This window comes from Nerophis ophidion, linkage group LG10, assembly GCF_033978795.1.
Source record: "Nerophis ophidion isolate RoL-2023_Sa linkage group LG10, RoL_Noph_v1.0, whole genome shotgun sequence".
NCBI lineage: Eukaryota > Metazoa > Chordata > Actinopteri > Syngnathiformes > Syngnathidae > Nerophis > Nerophis ophidion.
Genome location: NC_084620.1, coordinates 54,749,969 through 54,758,765, shown reverse-complemented (window position 1 = coordinate 54,758,765; position 8,797 = coordinate 54,749,969).

Here is an 8,797-nt window from a genome sequence, read left to right as displayed (position 1 = left end):
AAGATTAAAAAAAATTAATGAATCAAGGAAAAAACACGATATACACTTAGAATTAGTGCACCAACCACAAAAACCTCCCTTTTCAGGACAAAAACGTCCCTTTTTCATGACAAAGAGAAAAAAAAAAAGGCCCTAAAGCAGTGGTCAACAACCAACGGGCCGCGGCTCGATTGGTATCGGGCCACAGAAAAATTTTGTATTAATTTTTTTATTTTTTTTATTTATTTTTTATTTTTATTAAATCAACATAAAAACACAAATTACACTTACAATTAGTGCACCAAACCAAAAAGCCTAGTTTTTTGTCACAAACACACACACACACACACAAAAAAAATCCCCCCCCCACGCCGGGCCGCGGGACAAATTATCAAGCAGCTACAAAAAGGTTGGGGACCATTGCCCCTAAAGGCAGGCGTCCCCAAGCCCCAGCGTCCAAAATTTGGCCCACGGCAAGTCCCAAGTTAAAGTATTTGAATTTGAATTTTATTTTTGTATTTAAAATTTTTCTAAATCTGTCCTTTCTAATCCATTTTATACTGCTTGTTACTCTCGGTGTCTCCTAGCCGCACAGGCAAATCATATAATTTAAAAATGCATTTTCCTGTGACATCATTGCGCTCAGAATAATATATATATATATATATATACATATATATATATATATATATATATATATTTATATATATACCGTATTCGCCGGGTATATAGTATGCACCTGCCTAGAATTACTGCCGGGTCAAACTCGTTTCGCAAAATATTATTTTTATTACCGCATGTCTAGAATTTCCGCCGGGTCAAACTCGTTTCGCCAAATAATTAGCATATGCCTACAATTTCAGCCGGGTCAAACTCGTCACGTCACGATTGACACTTCACCTGTCATCATTTTCAAAATGGAGGAGGCTGATTTCAATCATTTGAAATCGCATAAAGGGAAGAAGATTAAGAGCTATTCAGTAGGATTTATGGTCCCAGCTATTGAATATGCTAAAAAGAACAGTAAGCAGCAATGTTTTATTAATATACCGTAGCTGCGTGTGTCAAATATGAGTCATTAAATGACTCCCGCCTCCTGGTGGTAGAGGGCGCTAGTGATCCTTCTTTTGACTACTCGGCTGCAGAAGAAGTGACAACAAGCAGCAAAAGTTTATTTGTTTCCTCTCGCTTGCACTTTTAACATGGAGGATTACATATCTAAAATAAAACAGTTTTCTAAACTGGACTTTCAATCGAAGCAGGAGGTAATAAAGGAAGATCTCCATCGAGACAGAGAGACTTTTAAAACTGAAGAAAGTTAAGGAAGACTTCTATAAACAAGTTATCGATGCTTTTGATCAGAAGGAGCTGCGCATGGACTTCATTTATAAGTAAAGGTAAGACCATAATAATGTTTTTTTTATTCAATGTGCTTTTCATGATGGTATCCTTACATCACACTCAAATTTATAGGTGCAGGCCTAAATTTACCACATGCCTTTAGCAAGCGCCGGAGTGCGAAGAGGTTTTAAAATAATTAGCGCATGCTTGCCTTTACCACATGCCTTTGGTAAACACCGGAGTGGGAAGAGGTTTTAAGGAAATTCAAGGAAATACGGTATATAAACAAGGTTAAGGTGGTTTATCCGTTATACATTGCTCAATACCGGAATATATGTGAGGTCAGGAAAAAACACAGGGGCTATTTCATCCCTACAAGCCTGTTTTGCAGATTGCCCTGCTCTTCAGGGGATTTTATAATATATTTTATTATAAAATCCCCTGTTCCGCAGGTTTCCCTGCTCTTCAGGGGATTGTTATTATATATGCATCCATTTTTTTTACCGCTTATCCCTTTCGGTGTCGCGTGGGGTGCTGGAGCCTATGTTATTATAAAATTCCCTGAAGAGCAGGGAAACCAGGGAAACAGACTTGTAGGGATGAAATAGTTTCTGTGTTATTCCCTGACCTGATATATATTTTACAGCCCGGCCCCCGGCTAAATTTTCTTAACCCAATGCGGCCCCCGAATCAAAAACTTTGGGGACCCCTGCCTAAAGGGAAACCTTTTTAAATGATAGTCAGATCCATTCTGAAGATGCCCAAGTGATTTTTAAGCTTTGGCCCAGAAAACATGTTTACTGGTAAGTTTGAGTGTGAGACATTTGCACAGCAGCCCCCTCATCGGGCTGTGGCTGGTACTGCACTCGCTGCTCCGCTCACACTTCTTCCGTGTATAGTTAATCACCTCCACCTGTCCTATAAGAGGACAGCTGTAGTGCTGTATTCTGAGGATCATGTCATATTTAATTTAAAAACAATTTTTTTAAACGGTCCTCAATAGTCACGTACAAATGTGTGTTAACTATGCAAAATGATTTTAAATTTGGTCCCCATGAACCATATTAACTCTTTTTCCCCAGGGTCCTCAGTTAGTATGATCAGCACATTACTTCATCAATCTAGAGATTTAAAGACGTGTATGAGCTAACATTTTTTTTATGCCTTCACAACTTGTAGAAAGGGTGGTCCCCACAAGTCATGATAAAAACTTGGTCCCCATTCCAATTGACAACCAGTGTGTATGTGTGTGTGTGTGTGTGTGTTCTGTCAATGCTGACTTAATGGGGACATCTCTCTGTTTACACAGTCACCTTAAGGGGACCTCTGGCGGTATGGGGACAAAAAAAAACAGGTCCCCTGATAGTCAGATCCATTCTGAGGATGCCCAAGTGATTTTTAAGCTTTGGCCTATAAAACATGGTTTACTGGTTAGTTTGAGTGTGAGACATTTGCACAGCAGCCCCCTCATCGGGCTGTGGCTGGTACTGCACTCGCTGCTCCGCTCGCACTTCTTCCGTGTATAGTTAATCTCCTCCACCTGTCCTATAAGAGGACAGTTATAGTGCTGTATTCTGAAGATCAAGTCATATTTCATTTGAACTTTTTTTTTTTAAATGGTCCTCAGTAGTCACGTACAAATGTGTGTTAACTATGCAAAATGATTTAAATTTGGTCCCCATGAACCTTATCAACTCTTTTCCCCCAGGGTCCTCAGTTAGTCTGATCGGCACATTACTTCATCAATCCAGAGATTTAAAGACGTGTATGAGCTAACATTTTTTTTATGCCTTCACAACTTGTAGAAAGGGTGGTCCCCACAAGTCATGATGAAAACTTGGTCCCTATTCCAATTGACAACCAGTGTGTGTGGGTGTGTGTGTGTGTGTGTGTGTGTGTGTGTTCTGTCAATGCTGACTTAATGGGGACATCGTTCTGTTTACACAGTCACCTTAAGGGGACCTCTGACGGTATGGGGACAAAAAAATAACAGGCCCCCTGATAGTCAGATCCATTCTGAAGATGCCTAAGTGATTTGTAAGGTTTGGCCCAGAAAACATGTTTACTGGTTAGTTTGAGTGTGAGACATTTGCACAGCAGCCCCCTCATCGGGCTGTGGCTGGTACTGCACTCGCTGCTCCGCTCACACTTCTTCCGTGTATAGTTAATCATCCCCACCTGTCCTATAAGAGGACAGCTGTAGTGCTGTATTCTGAGGATCATGTCATATTTAATTTAAAATTTTTTTTTTTAAATGGTCCTCAGTAGTCACGTACAAATGTGTGTTAACTATGCAAAATGATTTAAATTTGGTCCCCATGAACCATATCAACTCTTTTCCCCCAGGGTCCTCAGTTAGTCTGATCGGCACATTAATTCATCAATCCAGGGATTTAAAGACGTGTATGAGCTAACATTTTTTTTATGCCTTCCCAACTTGTAGAAAGGGTGGTCCCCACAAGTCATGATGAAAACTTGGTCCCTATTCCAATTGACAACCAGTGTGTGTGTGTGTGTGTGTGTGTGTGTGTGTTCTGTCAATGCTGACTTAATGGGGACATCGCTCATTTTACACAGTCACCTTAAGGGGACATCTGACAGTACGGGGACAAAAAAAAAAAAACAGGTCCCCTGATAGTCAGATCCATTCTGAAGATGCCCAAGTGATTTTTAAGCTTTGGCCCATAAAACATGTTTACTGGTTAGTTTGAGTGTGGGACATTTGCACTGCAGCCCCCTCATCGGGCTGTGGCTGGTACTGCACTCGCTGCTCCACTCACACTTCTTCCGTGTATAGTTATCACCTCCACCTGTCCTATAAGAGGACAGCTGTAGTGCTGTATTCTAAATATCATGCCATATTTCATTTGAACTTTTTTTTTTAAATGGTCCTCAGTAGTCACGTACAAATGTGTGTTAACTATGCAAAATGATTTAAATTTGGTCCCCATGAACCAAATTAACACTTTTTCCCCAGGGTCCCCAGTAAGTATGATCAGCACATTACTTTATTTAAAGACGTGTATGAGCTAACATTTTTTTTATGCCTCCACAACCTGTAGAAAGGGTGGTCCCCACAAGTCCCGAATTCAAATAATAACCAGTGTGTGTGTGTGTGTGTGTGTGTGTGTGTGCATAAATTCTTGCCTCTGGCACACACACACACACACACACACACACACACACACACACACACACACACACACACACACACACACACACATTTTATCTTTGTGGCGGCGTGTGTGTGCACAGATATGAGTAATGCTGCAGCAAATTATGGTTTGTAATCTGTGAGCAAACAATGGCAGCGGCTGGAGTCAAAGAGGAGCACCTGTCTGCAGGAGCGTGCCAGGTGCAAACATTGTTCTGGAAAGAGGAAAGACAAGCCGATGGTAAATAGTCCCAGAATGAGACACACGTCTAACGTGCGCATAATGGCATCTTGTTTGTGCACCGTCCATAACGCCCATAACAGCGTCCATAACGTACTCTTTGTTTAGAAACAAATAGATTTGCTTAGGGTTGCACTGGTACTAGTGTAGTACCGGAATATGTCCTGGGCATGACGTTAAAGTGGCCATTAAAGTGGAGGCTCCTCTTTGGGGTCTTGGGGTACTAGGACAGGGGTCACCAACCTTTTTGAAACCAAGAGCTTGGGTATTGATTAATGCGAAGGGCTACCAGTTTGATACACACTTAAGTAAATTACCAGAAATAGCCAATTTGCTCAATTTACCTTTAATATATATATATATATATATATATATATATATATATATATATATGTATATATATATATATATATATATATATATATATACATATACATATAAAAATGGGTATTTCTATCTGTCATTCCGTCGTACATTTTTTCCCTTTTAGGGAAGGTTTTTTTGTAAAGAATAAATGATGAAAAAAACACTTAATTGAACGGTTTAAAAGACGAGAAAACAGGAAAAAAAAATTAAAATTAAATTCTGAAACACTTTGAAGATAAACATAGTTTATCTTCAATTTCGACTCTTTAAAATTAAAAATTCAACCGAAAAACCCCCCCCAAAAAAACTAGATAATTCGGATCTTTTTGAAAAAAAAAATTAAAAAAAATTATGGAACATCATTAGTAATTTTTCATGATTAAGATTAATTTTAGAATTTTGATGACATGTTTTAAATAGGTTAAAATCAAGTCCGCGTTTTGTTAGAATGTATAACAAATTGGACCAAGCTATATTTCTAACGAAGACAAATTATTATTTCTTCTAGATTTTCCAGAACAAAAATTTCAAAATAAATTCAAAAGACTATGAAATAAGATTTAAATTTGATTTTAAAGATTTTCTTGATTTGCCAGAATAATTTTTTTGAAGTTTAATCATAATAAGTTTGAAGAAATATTTCACAAATATTCTTCGTCGAAAAAACAGAAGCTAAAATTAAGAATTAAGTTAAAATGTATTCATTATTCTTTACCAAAAAAAAAAAAAAAAAAAATACTTGAACATTGATTTAAATTGTCAGGAAAGAAGAGGAAGGAATTCAAAAGGTAAAAAGGTATATGTGTTTAAAAATCCTAAAATCATTTTTAAAGTTGTATTTTTTTCTCTTAAATTGTCTTTTTGAAAGTTATAAGAAGCAAAGTAAAAAAAATAAATGAATTTATTTAAACAAGTGAAGACCAAGTCTTTCAAATATTTTCTTGGCTTTTCAAATTCTATTTGAGTTTTGTCTCTCTTAGAATTAAAAATGTCCAGCAAAGCGAGACCAGCTTGCTAGTAAATAAATACAATTTATAAAATAGAGGCAGCTCACTGGTAAGTGCTGCTATTTGAGCTATTTTTAGAACAGGCCAGTGGGCGACTCATCTGGTCCTTACGGGCGACTTGGTGCCCGCGGGCACCGCGTTGGTGACCCCCTTTACTACTTTTACCCCAGGTGGTCCTTGGCAAAGGCCCACTACCTGACTTCCCCCTATCCAGCGATACAGTGAAGACCTCAACGGCGGAGCAGGCGGAACACGGTAGATTTAAGAACAACCACAACGGCTGGAAAGCGGAGGAAGGCTGCAGCTGAAAAGGGTCCCCAGTCATCTTGGAGCCTGACCCTGACCCCTGTCTAGGATCGTGCGGTGACTGTCTGTCCACCAGTCTCCCCACGTATAACAAAGAGGATTGTCATACTATTTCGAGTGACCGCTGATGATGGAGTTGTACCGCGATACTAATGAATCATATTCAGAACTATACCTCTTCTAAAAAATATTGCTGGTTTTACAAGCAGAGGAGCATGTTCGGCAGTGCACACACACAGAGTACTTACAAGCAGACACAGTGTGTAGACAGAAAAGGGAGGACAGACACTTTTTGGTGTAAAAAGTGAAGATAAAGGTGAAGTTGTAACACTGAAACACCCTCAGGAAGAGGCGCTTTAAGACATGGTTAGCGAGTTCGAATCAGGAATCAGAATCAGAATCGGAATCGTTTTTATTGCCGTTGTTTGAGAACGGGTTCACAAACTAGGATTTTTTTAGCGCCCAACATCCGTCACCAGTCGGCAGTGTTTTAGCTCACTTCTAAATCATTAATCCTGGCCTCCATGGCGACAAAAAACTAAGTTTCTTCCAAGTATCGTTATCACTGGAGGATGAGGAATAGCTAAACATGCTTCGCTACACACCGTAGGAGGAAACAACAGCTCACCGCCGTCACAATGTAAACAAACGCCATGGGTGGATCTACACATGACATCCACTGTAATGATACCAAGTACAGGAGGGTATCAAGTCGATACTACTATGAATATATCAATTTTTTTTGGATCACAACATTTTTTTTCGTTTATATCATGTTTATAAACTCAGTAAATACGTCCCTGGACACATGAGGACTTTGAATATGACCAATGAATGATCCTGTAACTACTTGGTATCGGATCGATACCCAAATGTGTGGTATCATCCAAAACTAATGTACAGTATCAACGAAGAGAAGAATAAGTCATTATTACATTTGAACAGAAGTGTAGATAGAACATGTTGAAACAGAAAATAAGCAGATATTGACAGTAAGTGAACAATTTTTACAGTTTGTCCTTTATTATGTCGACAAAATAATAGGTAGAAATGGCAACAGCGGAGGATAAATGTGCATGTACGAGCCAGTCTGCACCAAAACAAGAGGATAGGGTGAAAGCAGGAACTTATTGATAACATTGTCGGACTAATTCGCAGACTCAAAGAATTTTGAGTACATTTCCATATATGGTATTGCTACCATATATGGCATTATCCGCTGATGTCACATTTGGGGAAAATTGGACAAAATATGAAGGAAGGCAACATAGTTTTATAAATATCTTTCAAATTATCGGGACTTATGCAGATCCCAAATACACAAAAGCATGTATCAATAAGTAAGAACAGTTGGCTTTGGGTAATAAGTCCCCCTTTAAGAAAAGCAGGTGTGCTCTATGTATGCGTACTACTATTAATATCTTATACAGTACTATCTTAAGGCATTTTTTGGCTGAAATAAGTAGGGGCGTCCCTGATATCGTTGCTTGGATGGCAACATATGTTGCTCCAAAACCTGTATGTACCTTTCAGCATTAATGGTGCCTTCACAGATGTGTAAGTCACCCATGCCTTGGTCACTAATAAACCCCCATACCATTACAGATGCTGGGTGTGAAGGGGGGTGTGGTCTGCGGACCTGCAGCGAAACGGGGTATGCCAGGACCGGCTTCGATATCAGCGAGAGGTGCATAAATGACCCACCTGGGCCTGATTATCCAATCACCTGTCGCTCTGTTAAAAGGCAGCAGCCAGAGAGAAGAGAGGTGTTGGAGTTGGAGCAAGAGCGAGAGCGAGAGACAGACGGACAAAAAATAATTGCTGAAAAGCAAGACAATTTTTGCAAAATACAACCATATTGTGAACCTGATCCAGGCTCTCATGTCAGTGCTTGGTGGTCCGAGGAACCTTGAGGGAAGAAAATTCCGCAATTTGGCGCCCAACATGGCCGAACCACCAGAGGCGGAGGAGGCCGACCCACTGACGGCTCTCGCAAGCGTGCTCGCGGCGGTGACAGCAACCAGCCACCAGCAGCTCGAAGCCGGTCCTGGCACACCCAGTTTTGCTGCAGCTTTGATGAGCATTCCTCCAACTTTCTCAGTTTTATTTTTAAACATGTCGCAGGCATGAAATTCAAAATGAGCTAATATTTGCAAAGAATAACAAAGTTTCTCAATCTGAACGTTAAATATCTTGTCTTTGCAGTCTATTCAATTGAACATACCGTATTTCCTTGAATTGCCGCCGGGGCGCTTATTATTTTAAAACCTCTTTTCACTCCGGCGCTTTCCAAAGGCATGCGGTAAATTTAGGCCTGCTCTTATAAATTTGAGTGTGATGTAAGGATCATGAAAAGCACATTTAATAAAAAAAAACGTTATTATGGTCTTATCTTTACTTATA